This window comes from Anas platyrhynchos, chromosome 2 (genome assembly GCF_047663525.1).
Source record: "Anas platyrhynchos isolate ZD024472 breed Pekin duck chromosome 2, IASCAAS_PekinDuck_T2T, whole genome shotgun sequence".
NCBI lineage: Eukaryota > Metazoa > Chordata > Aves > Anseriformes > Anatidae > Anas > Anas platyrhynchos.
In genome coordinates, this window is record NC_092588.1 from 117343553 (window position 1) to 117357968 (window position 14416).

At 39.0% G+C, this 14416-nt stretch overlaps 1 protein-coding gene across 17 annotated transcripts in view; it reads right to left on the reverse strand.

The window, feature by feature from the left end:
- Positions 1–14416, reverse strand: part of RBMS3 (RNA binding motif single stranded interacting protein 3) — a 695185-nt gene that overhangs the window by 51648 nt on the left and 629121 nt on the right. The gene's annotated exons all lie outside the window — the stretch shown is intronic.

Below are 14416 nucleotides of genomic sequence, written 5' to 3' on the forward strand. Positions count from 1 at the left end.
ATGTTTAGCCTAAGTCTACTTTGCTCCACACTTCATTTATTTTCTTTCCAAGGAGGACAAAAATACTGAGGAAACGCACTTAGATCTGACCCTTGTGAATAAAACTTCATTGTGCAAAGTGGTCCAGTCAAGTTAAAAAATAGACATGAAAAGTTCAAAAATGATAGATTTTGGATATTACTAAGCTAAAATGAATAAAAAGTAAATAACTGATCCTACAAGGATTACTTATTTTCTTTTTAATACATCTGTACTGATTAAGAATGACTAAATTGAAATATTTCCCCCTTTTTTTGTCCAGATAAAGTCACTCTTGGGCTGAGATCTTCCTTATAAAGTTTCAGCCCGGAGCACATTTTTACAGCTGAGTTATTATCCTTAAAATATGAGTTCATACTGGAAATGCTGGCAGCCCTCTTAACTATTGTATAGCAGCGAGCACAGCTGTAACATGTTAAATATGTTGAAAGTACATGGGGGGAACAGAGTGGCTCAGAGGGCTGGTAATAGAATAAGGAGTCCCAATGCTGGGTCACCGGGTTCGGTTGTTGCTGAAGTTTGCTGGGACTGAAAGTCATTATCAAGCTACAGCTGTTCAGTTCTGTCCAGGCATCAGCTACCCGGAGAGAGACACTCTCCATCACAAAGAGACATCACTGCAACTGGTGTTGTCCAACAGCCTCCCCTAGGGCAGGAGTTAGCTCCATGTAGGAGAGCACTGATGATACGGAGGGGAGAGGCTTGCATGGTCACTGCCAGATCGATGGAGAATGTTTACCTGTCACTGCTGTGTCTTTTCAGGATGTTCTTCTTTATCAAAAACTTGTTAATTACCAATGACTGGTCCCAAAACAGCCCGTTTTCTACGTTACTGGATGGAGCACATCCATCCCATCACACTGCCAGTTTCAGAGGAATTCTGGTGATACTGGTTAAATGAAGACAGAAAGCAGATGACAAGGTACTTTGTCAGCTTCCCAGTTATTGGAATGCCTAGAATGACCAAATACTTTATTATTACGTCTCTCTACACTGACAGCTGGTAATCTCTCGCAATTTGCCTCACATTACAATCCATTTCAACCTACCTCAAAACAGTCACCAATTTTTGCATAAGCAGATAAATACAGAAAGATCTGCATATTTCAGATTCAGGCTACCTCCTCAAAAGCAGCCTTTTGTTCATCAATGAAAGGACCCACCAAAGCAACGTGGACAAATGAAGTCTGGTTTGGCTGCTTCATTTTTCTAATGTGAATGGATTTATTGGAATAAATTAGGCAAGTCTCTTTGGCACCCGTTATTTATATGTGCTGCAGTAATATCTTTAAAAAGTTTTCATTTGTTATAGCTTTTTGGAGCACCATTTCCTAAGAGCCACTATGTCCAAGCCCATGTGAACACACAGCAGCCTGACCCTGATGGTGATGTTCTCCACACGCAGTCTGTCTTGGAGAATTTTAGGTTGAAGTCAGAAATGCTTCTCTGAGATTCTTTTCTGATTATTTTTCAGCTATCTGAATATTTCAGAGGTGCACTGTTTTTTTTATGTGAGAAAAATACCAAAGGGTCTGTTTTATTTTCTCTAACATCTAGAAATCAAACTACCATTGTGGTCAAAAGGATGACACAATGACAAAAAATTCATAGTTCCTAAGGACTATCAAAAAAGAGCAGGTCAAGAATTGTCAAGGTCTTTTTCTGAACTCTGCTCTTGCCCAACAGAAGTCAATTCTTCAGGCTAGCAGGCAGCTGACTAGAAACTGTCTACTACAAAATACTGTTGTCAAAATGTCTCGGGCAATACAGAGAACCTTGCACTGCTGCTAGAGAATAATAAGCTGGCTGCCACTACTGTGGTGAACGTACTAGAATGAATCTTTGACCCAAACTGAATGATCAGCCTTTTGGGTGGCACAGATTGGGCAGTTGAGTCAGATGTGAGTTCAGGGAGAAGTTTTTTACACAAAGATAAAAAAGTGCTTTGGAGGAATAATCTATACTATAAAGCTAGAGAAGAAAAAAAAATAAAATAAAAGCCAGCCGGACAGTACATGAATATTGCTGAGATGAACTGTAAGTTATTTAGAAAAGACACCTTGAGGGAGAATAAAATATCCTGTGAATTCAGGTCACACTTGGCATATAATTGTGACCAAAAGAATGAAAAAAAAAAATAGAGCTGTCAAAATGCAGTGTTTCCACCACATTTCAAATGACATGTCATTTCAGAATTTATCTAAATTCGAAGGAAAAAAAAGCCTAAAATTAGTTCAACAGCCCAGAAATGAAAATAAAGATTATAGCTATTTTGTCTTTGTTCTTCTTCTCACCCTCTCCCCATTGCCTCAGTTTTCTCCTGGAGTTGAGTCAAAACAACATTTTCACAACTTTTTCCATGTCACTACCCTCTCCCTCTGCACATTTTCACTTCAGGACAAGTTTTAGCATTATTATTTGATTCTATCCACAAAGCCAAATTTCATTATTCACAAAGTACTATATATGTAATAGTCTTGTCAGTCCTAGCCAGAGGCAAAGGGTAGCCTCAGAGGAAAAGGAAACAAGAAACATCTAAAGGAAGATAAATAGGAGTGAGATGATAGGCAAATGGGTAATACTCCCATCTTTTCCTGAGAGTTGTGTGGATAGAAAAAAAGAGGGCTCTAATTAATTCCAGAGTGATGGGGACTCAAGGGCTGGACTCTGTGCGCTGCATGGTTGTGAATCTTCATTCCATTTGAACCCCCTTCCTCCAAAAACCAAACAAACCCTTGTTCTGTCTTTGACATCAAAAGACACAACATAACTAACAGCAGATGTTCCGATAAACTCCAGTAGAGACCAACATCTTGGCAGCCATATTTCTGTTCTGTAGTGGCTTTTCCAGGCACACAGAAAATCCATTTGTGGGCCTAAAAAGTACACAAAATGGTTCTCTTGTAGTATTTATTGTGGTATTTTCTTGTTCTGTTTCTACTATCTAGGAACTGCTGTATCATGAAAGACCCTGTTCAGTGGTTTTTCAGCCCTGTGTCACTGTAAGGGATTATAAATCCAGAGTAGTGCATGAATGTGAATGCTTGAAATTGGAGTTAGATGAAGACAAAGTTTTAGCAGGAGCCATTTACAATTTCAAGGGTTAAAACCTCCATAGGCCAAGAATCACAACAACATACAGATTTTAGCTTAGCGAATTTGAAAAATTTGGCTTAAAATTCTGGGCCCATTGAAATCAATTAGAGTTTTGTCACTGACTTGAATGCTACCAGGATTCCCCACTCTTTTAATCCTCAAAGATGAAGCTGAATGGTACATTACTATGCAGATATCCAATAGATTTTTATACTACAGACACTCTGTCATTAATTAATTATTCAGGCAGAGATGATTTTGCTCTCATTTTCAGGTTTAGACCTCAATTCAGTGATATTTTTTTCAACAACTCAAATTTAAATTTGGGGTGGTTTTTATTTTCTGCAGCGCTTGCCATACAGGCAACCTATGGCTGCCTGCAGACTTGTTTAACCAAGAAAGACAATCTTATTTTATGGCACGACAGTCATCTTGTCTAGAAGCTGAAGTAATTAATAAAGATAAAGCCAACCAACCTGGGAACAGGAAGGCAGCAAGTCTAATAACAACTTCCACTATAAAACCATCTAATAAATACTTGTTATGCAACTTGAGAACAATCCTTAGGCTGAAATGTTGCCATAAATTATTCATATGAAAGTTTTGGACAGTAAACAAATTTATGAAGATAATGATCTCTTTGCAATTCATGAACAAAAAAGGGGGGAGGGGTCAATCCCCAGCATAAATTGCAAAGTGTAAATCCGCCAGCTGTAGGCATAAAGTACTGATGCAGATTCACTGCAGAAATTGTAAAATAATCCCTGTGCATTTTCTCCTTCCAGAAAGACGGCTTTGAAGAGCAACTGCAATCCAAATAATTTAGCATATTTGCTGTTCTTGACCAGGGCACTAATCACAAGTTGGGAATCAGAGCCTTTGGACTATAATGGTTGAATCAAATCAGAACTGTGCACAGCATTAGCCCCGGTCTGCATAAAACTAACAGCAAGCAAGCGTGAAACCTTTGTTGATACAGACTGCAAGGGGGTTGTTGCAAGTTTGGGAAACATTGATGTACGTTTTTGTTTGATGTACCAAACTGCTTTTCCTCAATTGAGGATCCATACTGAGTGACTAGGTGGTTTAGAAAGCTGAATGAATTTCACAATGGCAAAGTTTACTTCCAGTACATTTATTTAATGGCTCAGGCAACTGATGAAAGGGAAATAAAAATCTGATGAGGAGAAAAAAAAATTAGACTAGAATCTAGACTCCCCCAGGACAATTTCTTGTGCTTTGTATCCTCTGTACTGACAGACAACATATTTGCTTTCTAGCTAATTACCAACAAGACTAAAATTTTACATCTTTGATGTGTATGAGATCAAAGAATATTAGGAAATAAAAGTAAGATTAACATAATTGTCTTGTACAGCTATAATAAACTATGACGATGTACACAATCAGACACCCTGCTCATCAGGAAAGCATAAACTAGAATCAACTGAACTGAACAAAAATCTTAACTTTGCTTCCTCAGCAGCTTCCCACCTCTCCTGACACCCACCACTTGATCGCAGATGTACAGCAAGAGAAAGATGCATTCTCCCAACAGGCTCGTCCGACACCCCAAGACCCTCGGGATCTCCTGTTTCATACATTGAGCTTTACAAAAATGTGCTGCCTCGTGCAGACACAGAAGGCCAGCAGCTGGGAGAGAACTAAAGGACTTCCAGGTCCAAAATCACATATCTCTACTACTCGATCTAAAGGACTAATTTCTATTTGTTTCTTTTACTACTATTGCCTACCTTATATGCATACAGACTGAGCACAAACGCTCTTTGGGATCACAGTTTGGCAGTGCAGGCTTTTCTTAATGTGTGTATAGGATATGGTCCCCATCCATCAACCCTGTGTCTTAGTTAGTATATTTGCTTTAGAAAAGAAAAGGAGGAAGGGGTGTTTTGGTATATGCTTGCAACCAATTCATGCTTACCATGGTTAAAATACCATGTTAGCACTACTATATTTTCTTTAAACCATCCACAAAAACAACACTGACCTGTGAAAACCAATAAACAGCTGGTTTTGACTGATCTGTCTTCAATGTTTATACATACATTGTGCTCGTTTAGTCCAAAAATACCTAGTATTCCTACTTTCTTATCAGCTCAGATGTGAGAAAAAATAAAAGGCAGCCAAAACTAACTGCCTCTTAAGAGTAAAATGAGGTGGGAATGTTTGGACCACTTCTGCTCATTAAGGTGACATGAAAGGTCCACAGCTAGGAGCTGTGAGCTACTCCTCGGAGCAAAAACATTTTGAAGGTTTTATTTGTCATCAGGTGGCAGTGACAATGAAAAACGTCTATTGCACTTCAAGACAGCTGGTAATAAAACAGTGTGGGGAACGACTGACAGAATAACAGTTATTGTACCAATGTAGCTTCTACGTTTTACAGCCACTCAGCTGGAATTATACCATTGTATTAAAAGCGGTTTAGGGTATAAAAAACATTTGGTACAGAAGGACTCTCCCCCTCCCTATTGCTGTATCAGGAATCAGACTAACAACATTTGGGAAAAGCACGTCTTTTGCTTTTTTGAATGTAGGTATTTTTACTGTACAGTTTTGCTTTAGTTCATGCAAGGGCAAGCCTGAAAATGTTTCCTTGCTGACAACTGCCTCATTCAGCACCCTTGCAAGCAGCTCCCAACAAATCGCAGTCTTCAAAGGCACATTGTTTTTGTTTGTTCTCATTGTAACAGATGTTTTGTATCATGTACTTCAACGAACTAATTCATCTGCAGAGGACCGCCTACTCTGGCTGGTGTGCATCCAGCTGTGGAAATAGCTCAAGTGTCATCTGTGGCCACTTTCATTCCATTCTTCTGATCTCACAGGATCTCAGTGACCGCATCCAAGCCCATAAAAAATAAACAGACCTGAGAACATCCTTTTAAAAAATTTCCAGCGGAGGAGTAATGCTACTCCAGGCAGGAAGCCTTTCTGGAAAGAATGTAACTGATGCTGAAGGAAGGTTCACTCAGCTCTGGAAGTCTCCTCCACAACATGCTGTTTTTATCATATGAACTACCCAGTCAATATTAAGAAGCACTGGAGCGATGTCATGTGTGATTTTGATGGTGCTGAGAGCTTCTGACTAACTCAGTGCCATATCAATTAGCCCGAGCACCAGGCAATCAATCACCACTTCTCTAAATGTACTGAGCTCCCATTAGAAGCTGCATATACTGTGAGGCCAGCTCATCTCAGCACACTGAGCACTTTTATATACTGTGGGTCTACCATAATATATTTCTGAAGTAGAAACAAAATCAATCTGAATTGCTCTGGAGTGGAAGCATATCCCATTAATAGCTGTGCACCAGGATTAAAATGTATTAATGGATAAAAAATAGTCTGTGTCCTAAGAAGTCAATTACTGCTTTCTTGAAAGTGACCAAATAAAATATCCAATACTAATAAAGAATAGACTTTCTGAAAATGCCTTTAAAGTCAGCTGGGATCACTTCATCACAAATCAAAACATGTCTGGGATGGTGCAACCATTCCCTGATTAACTTCTTTAGAAGAAACAACAACAAGTTGTGCTCTCAATTTATTGAGAAGTCGACCACAGCTTCCCACAGGAAATAAGTAGTTCCTGATAAGATGATGATCGTACACTTCAATATCAGATCCACTGGGTTTGCTAATTACTTTCAAACCACTTAGTCAAGTCACCCATTAAGAGGAAATGATTCAATTGCAGACCCACTGAACTGAGAAACTAGGTGACCAAAACACCTTGTAGAGCTTGAATTATCCACCTGTATAAGAGGGCTCACAATATGTCAAACCAAGGAGTTAATTTCGGTTCTGAGTAGCAACTGTGGCTGCATTTAATTAGACAGCTTGGCAGGATTTTTAATACTGTACAACACCAATTATTGGAATATTTCAGAATCATTTCAAAAAACTTCGAAAACCTTCAGGAAAATTAGAGCTTTGTATCAATCATCAGAACTGATTCATCACTTTTAGGAAGTTGCACCCCAACTCTCTTAACTCTGCAGATGAGATTTTAAAACCTGCCGGCAACCATGCTACATTTTAGAGATGATGATTCATCTTTTCACTTCTGATCAGCTATACCTGCTTCAGATTTGCCATCCAGGTGTACCTATGGGGCAGCTGCTTCAAGGTCTAACCAAATCACAGCAAAAGGCTCAAAAAAAGCTCACTGCAACCCCTGATGTTTACTGTAGTTCCTAAGTCAGAGGTTGGCAAATTGACTCACTCACAGGGAAGCTAAACAATTTCACATTAATGTGCAATTAATCTAATTAATCACTGCACTAATTAACCATTAATACCTCGAGTTAAAATGGGTGCCTGTCAGAAGACTCTTTTGGGACTTCTAAGTCTTTGTCTGCCACACATTCTAACCTTCTGACTGTTCTGTTGTTGCCTGGCTTGGGCTCCCACTTTGGAACATGTCATAATGATAGATATCATTCTTTGAAATAGAGAAAATACTTCTCAGAGGGAAACCACTATATTTGAGCAAAATTACTGTCCTTTAGAACATATAACATACAAAAGCAATGCCTGTGTGCCTGCGACATGCCTAGGACTTATCCTGGATATTAGAATTATTAACTTCAAAGAGTTTCACCATTTCTATTTATCCACAAGGATTTTACCAGCACAAAAGAGTTAACATAGCCTTTTCTTCCATGGAAAGAATTAATGTGGCATAATACCAGGTTACACGTAGTCCCAGCTTGGCTGAGAAATTGAAAAGAAAGAGCAAGGCACAATCTTATACCACTTGACACAACAGCACTCACGGCATTCCCCTACTTCCTCCTTTACTTCTCTGTTGAACAAAATGATGAAAGGACGCTCAAAGAGAATGCGAGTACATTGGCATACCAGGGAGACAAGCCCATATCATCATCGCAGAAATGGCAGCTACAGAGACACTTACTCCCTATTGCTTCTCTCAGCACGGTACAAGACTGGACGATGCTAACTACAGATCATGGCTAAGCACTGGAGCCCATACCCTCAAAGCTATGACCTATACTGGTAATTAACTGGAAGAGAGATATGGGTGGCATGTAAAACACCAAGAAGAATGATAAACAATGACCACGATACATCTAGTCCTCATGATAGTAAGTTCTTTCAGATTATGATACCTAAAACTCTCCAAGCTCTATTGTACAATCTTTACAACAAGCTCATTTGGCTTCTAGCAAAATCACCCCCAATGTTCAGAATGAGTGTCATTTATATACATTATTTTCTTTATATTATCCTAGGGGAAACATCCATGGTTACTATTCACTGACCTACAAAGCTCAGCTCAAAGATGTGCACACCATGCACAAAGTCCTGCAAAAGGCTTCTTGGTTTAATATCTGAAACTGAATTTTGTCACCAACTGAAAAATGGTCTGGATTTACTAGCTTAGAAAGTGGAGGCAAAACAACGAAAGGCATAAAACTAGTACGGAGGGCCTGAGAGCTATCCCTAGAGAATTGCACTTGCTTGTACCATGAACAGTGGTACAGATCAGAAGTAGGTTTGCTGTTGTGAGTCCAAATCTGGGCACGAAGCCCTAACTCCCGCGTGGTAGCAGCAACAGCACCAAGACTACCTTTCCAGAACAATTTCTTTCCCCCTCATCTCCCTGCCCTAAGCACTGACTAAAATTGGCCCCATAGTCACCTTCCATTTAAATCAATGTCACTGAGGTGTTGAGCACCTGTGAAGATTTAGGCTGAAATGTTATCAAATCGGATATCAAGTGAAGGCTCAGGCATGTGAACTGGGTGCTACTGTCTGCAGAAGGCAGCATGAAAGCAGGGGGACTGCACAAGTCTTTCCCTTCAAATTCTTATTATTCCTGTGCTGTTTCTGAGGGGAAGATGTGGCCTGTCGCAGCTTTATCTATCATGCCGAGAGGCTTTGCGGGTTGAACTTGGAGTGGGAGTTAGCGAGGGAGCTAATACAGCTTTGCTACTTCCACAGACATGAATCAGGGAGAATTGGCACTGCGTCTACCTGTCTATCAGAAACACTCAAACTCCTCCTGACAAATGTCCACCCCCTCCTCTCCCTGAAGTGAGACCTGTGACAAGCACCAGGAAACTCTCATTGCCTCCAACACTTGATCCCCATTCAAAATGAGTACACCTCGAGCAATTCTCCCCTTTCCACAGGGAAAATTTCTTCCAGCAGGAAGAAATGTCAGTGACGCAGTGCATATAATCACGCTCATTCCAAAACACTGCTGGCATTCCCTGGCCACTGGAGCCAGGGCTAGCCAGGAGCAGTCCCAGCAGCATAGATGGACCAGCTTTACCACAGCAGGTTTCTCCCACTACCTGCCACTGGGAAATATGCCTCGAGCCCCAGCCCTGTCAGATGTGGGACATCTGCAAATGTGACGCCCACCCTCTTGGCTAGAGGCTGGCAATAGACTAGCAATTTCCAAAGCTGCAAGCAGGAGTCTTTTATTGATCGCACTAAAGAGGAAGGCTATCAAGCTGGGAGCTGACACAGACTCACATCCTGTGTGGATTGGGCAAAGAGGGGGTGCATAATGATTTACAGATTGTCGTACTGGAAAAGTACAAAGGCTGTTTGAAAGCAGCCTGTTTGTTGTGTGAATCATACGCAACCCTTTTGTCCCACCACTGAGATCAGTAGCAGGGTGTCAAACCTGTGACCCTCAGCTTTGAGCTAAGAAATCATCCAAGTTATCCTGGACCAAGCCCTGGATGAGGACTCCACACACGTTTTTTCTAAGTGTTACAGATTTCTAGGAGGCAGAAGTAGACATCTGATAATGAGGGACCCATTTTTCTTCCCGATTTGAGATGTGTGTGTGGTGCATAGAAAAAAATACATCTTCCACACATTTGCCCACTCTGAAAAGCACAATAGTGAAGGGCCACACCTACGATTTTGGAAGTTAGAGACAGGGTTTCTCCTGGACAACAAAGTGATGTTGAAAAAACTCTCTGGTAGCTTATTTAAAAGGCAGGGAGTGGGAAAGCTGTCAGCAGACATCCTTAACTAGGTACATTCAAGGCTGTAGTCAGTAATAAAGAATAACAAATTGCATTTAAACCACAGTTAGAAGAAGTGAAATTTCAACCGGTGATTTCCACTTTTCTTTCAGCAATGGGTGATTTGATAAGAAAGCCTACCGTGCTATAAGTGCACCTCTCCTTGGCAGGTAGTCCAAAAAATGATCATTCAGTGGTTTCACTAAATAACAACTCAGCACTCTTTCAGAATTCCTCTGACTCTGTTGATATATCACTGTGTTGCACAACTCATTTCCATCAACCTACTATGAAGCAGTCAAGGAATGTTCTGTGTTTATACTATTGCATTTCACTGTTTGCTTTTTCAATCATGTAAGAAAAAGAGGTTGAAACCATACTCTCAACAATGTTGCAGACACCACTGATTCTTAACAAGAAGCTTTTTGACACACACTGTTGAATGCATGGACTTATAACAGTCTTATTCCTAATTTATACTGGTTTGAGAAGAAAACAAGGCCATGAGGTTACAACCTGAAAACTGTAATTCAATGATCAGTCTGCTTAACCTCTTTAGGAGTGAAATCAGTTTAGGAAAGATACACATGACTGGATCTAGATTTGTCTCTGTACTGAAAAGCTTAGGTCAATATTACATTCTTTATAAAGACATTTGATCTGAAAAGAAAGCATTACGTCTAATAGAATAAAAAATGAATGGCAAATACTGTTAGAGTGTATTCAATAATGAGCTATTACTTACGATAGCTTGGAAGTTTCTAACTTCCAGGATGTCAAATCTTAGTGTACATTTATACACTGATACATAAAAAAATAATAATAATAATAATAAAAAAGTTTTAACTTTCTCTGCAAAATTTAATTTAAAAATAATTATGTTATTAAGATGCTTCACCAGTTACAGTCGAGGAGGTGTTAATTAGTCAACCACTTACTCAGACACCTCAGTAAGTATATCAGGAATGAATATGGGAAAAGAAAAAAAAAAAAAGAAAAAAAATAGGACAAAAAATGCTACATCTCACAGACCAGAAGTAAGAGTCACTAAAAATCTCCAGAGAGCTGGCAAATGATATTCAAACACCTAACAAAAGACTTCTCAAACAGATTCATGAAAAACAAGGACAGAGCTCAGAGACAGGCTCCTATTCAGTGAGGATGCAGTACAGATTAAAGGTAATTCAGAAGCAGCTCCAACAGGACAAGGACTTTGCCTCCATTTCCTGCATGAGTCATCAGACAGCAGTGGCAAAGGCAGCTTTCTGGGAATGAAAGTTTGGGCAGAGGGTTGAATGCAGTCAAAGGAGATGAAAAACCCAAAGAAGTCAATGAACTCGTGGTGTGGGTGCGAGAGAAACAAGGAACCAGGACTGGATTTTCTCTACTGGAGAGTAATGGCAGAATGGCACATGTAATCACCGGTCCAGAGGCCAGGACTAAAGGGTATTAATGAAGATGGAACATAGATAAACCAAAGATAGAGCTAGCTAACCTCATTTTTTAAAATAAAATGACCTATTTTCTAGACAAAGGACACGTAGCAGATCTAAGCTCTCTGAAGGTCAATAAAATATTTCTGTTAGTGCTACACCAGCAATTACTAAACTTTGGGGATGATAAAGAATTAAGGTAGGGTCACTAAAATCTCCATAATATATATTTTTTTCTCATCCAATATATAATGCCCTTGAATAAGAAAACTTTGAGAAATGACGAGGTTGCAATGCACTGTCAGCACAGTGGCAGATTGAACTATCATACAGGAAGAACTGGATTAAACCGAGTAAGGTGCAATTTCATGAAGATAATTAGGCTAATAAATGCTTTCCTTTATAATACAGGAGCATTTGCTGGAAAACTACAGGAAGAAGAAAACCTGGGTATAGCACTGAATTACAGGATGTCTGCATTACCAGAGTCATGTGCACAAGGGAAAAAGTTGTTATTTTATAATTTAGCAAAGTACTCCCAGCAAAGAGAAGAAAGTATGAATGCTGTTGTACAAAGAGTTGGAATACTATAAGCACTGGCCCAGAAAAATTAATTCAAAGTGGAACAGATCCAAAGTAGGGTCAATGTGACAGCCAGAAGTACAAAATTGCTAAGTTACTGCAAATGCACAGCAATGTTGGCATAATTAGCTCAGCAAATGAAGATGCAGGTAAGATTTTTGTCTATAAATTCATGTGGTGAACATTCAGAAGAGAGAAGATTTACTGAAGGTAAGGGAGAATGTTTGATCGAGAACAGATGGATGTAAAATGAACAAAAGTACCTTCAGGTTGGAAATTAAAAATGCAGTTCTAAGCCTCAGAGCAAAGGTGTTCTGAAACAAGCCTCCTGATAGGATTAGCAGGAGGCAAAAAATCAAACTAATTAATCAGGTTTGGGAAGGGATTATATAGCATGCTTCCTGGATAGAGCAGAAATCCTGACTCATAAACTGGTCACTAATTCCTTAAAGGACAATATTATAATTTTTTACACAACTCCTGTGCTAGAAAATCATGATGTAATCGAAAGTAATATATACATTAGCTAATTTCCCTTACTTATGTAAATTGGTCCTTGAATACTCTTGCATAACATAACGGTAATTTATGGTCTCACTTTGTTGTAAGAATTAGGAGTGTGCCAGAGTCTCCTTCATCAACTTTTTGCTGCAGGCACGATTCTCTTCTCAGTCTCACTGTTTCACACCTATGTAACTCAATTTTCTTATGCGAAGTTAACTCTTGATTTGTACCAGGGAAAATTAGACCTGACGTTTCTTTTTGTAGCTAGGACAGCTTTATTTTACTATTTAACACGACAACCCTAAATGTTAATAATATAATTGTGAGGCTGTGTTTAGATGCTCTTGTTCCACCAGGCATTTCAGAAGCATTCAGTAAAAACTATTTAGTGGCATGACAGCTTTATAATCTAAACAGATGGGATTAAAAAAAAAAAAAAAAAAGAGAAATGAGAAACTGAGGCTGAGAAAAAAAGATGTTTTCTCCAAGGTCATGCACCTGATCAGTGGCAGAAAAAAAAGTATTTATTACTAAGTGCTCTAACTATGTATATCCTCTGAAACCAGTGCAAAGAAAAGCTGGCTCAAGTCAAAAAGGAGCTCTGGAAAGAATGATTATTGCTATAAATAATATACACATATTAAATTGCTATAAATAATATTTTTATATTTTATATTTATTATAAATATATATAAAATATAGAATAAAATATAATAAATGTATAAATATATAATAATTTATATAATATATAAACATATGAAATATAAAATTAAATTTATATTTAATTTTATAATATAATATATTGCTATAAATAATACACACATATAAATGAATAAATATTCATGATTTCTATTTGGATTTTGCTTCTAATGATAGTGGAATCCTCTGGGATAAAAACCTGTATGAATAACATACTTAAAATAATTGCAATAATTTGCACTTTACACCTTGATTCTTACATTACACCTTCCTCTCCAGCTATGTCTAAAAAGACATTTTGTTGTAAGCCTACAAATTGACTTGATCTAGCAGGAATTCACATATACAATAGTGAGAGGTTGTGTCTGTCCTTACAGTTCTTTGGAGAAGGGATGCCCTCTTCTCCAAAGCTGCCCAGTGCCTCATCTGTAATGGCAATGCAGATTTTCTGCAGTGCAGGGATGGGATTTGGGAAGCCCAAAGGGATCCAGGTCTCTTTCTGCTGGAGAACTGTTCTGCAGCAATATCCTCTATCCTATATTATCCACACTATGGAAACAAGAACCGTGTCTCCATCATGGGAACGAGACCCACCACCGCGTGCAGCAGGCACCAACAGTAGATTACTCCCAGCCTTGTCACCAAGTAGTGTGAAACCTCTGCGCTGCCAGAGCACAGAGCTCTTTCAAAGCTTTTCACTGCCTGTGGCAGATGAAAATGCTGCCTTTCCTTTCTACCCTCACAGAACATGCATATTCGGCAATTGCAGTACACAGCCATCTGTGTTGCAAGTGGGCTTGTGTCCTGCTTATGACATGAATATCAGACAGACCTACATTTGCTTAAACAGGAGTAGCAAAGCTGTCACTGCAGAAGCTGAAATATTAGCATCAACTTCCAGACAATGGACATTACTGGAAAAAAAATAAGAGATGGTCCATGATGGAGGATAAATTTGAGAAGACTGTAGTATACATGTATCACATGCCTCTCTAGTTCACAGCACACATGTATGAATAACCATAATGC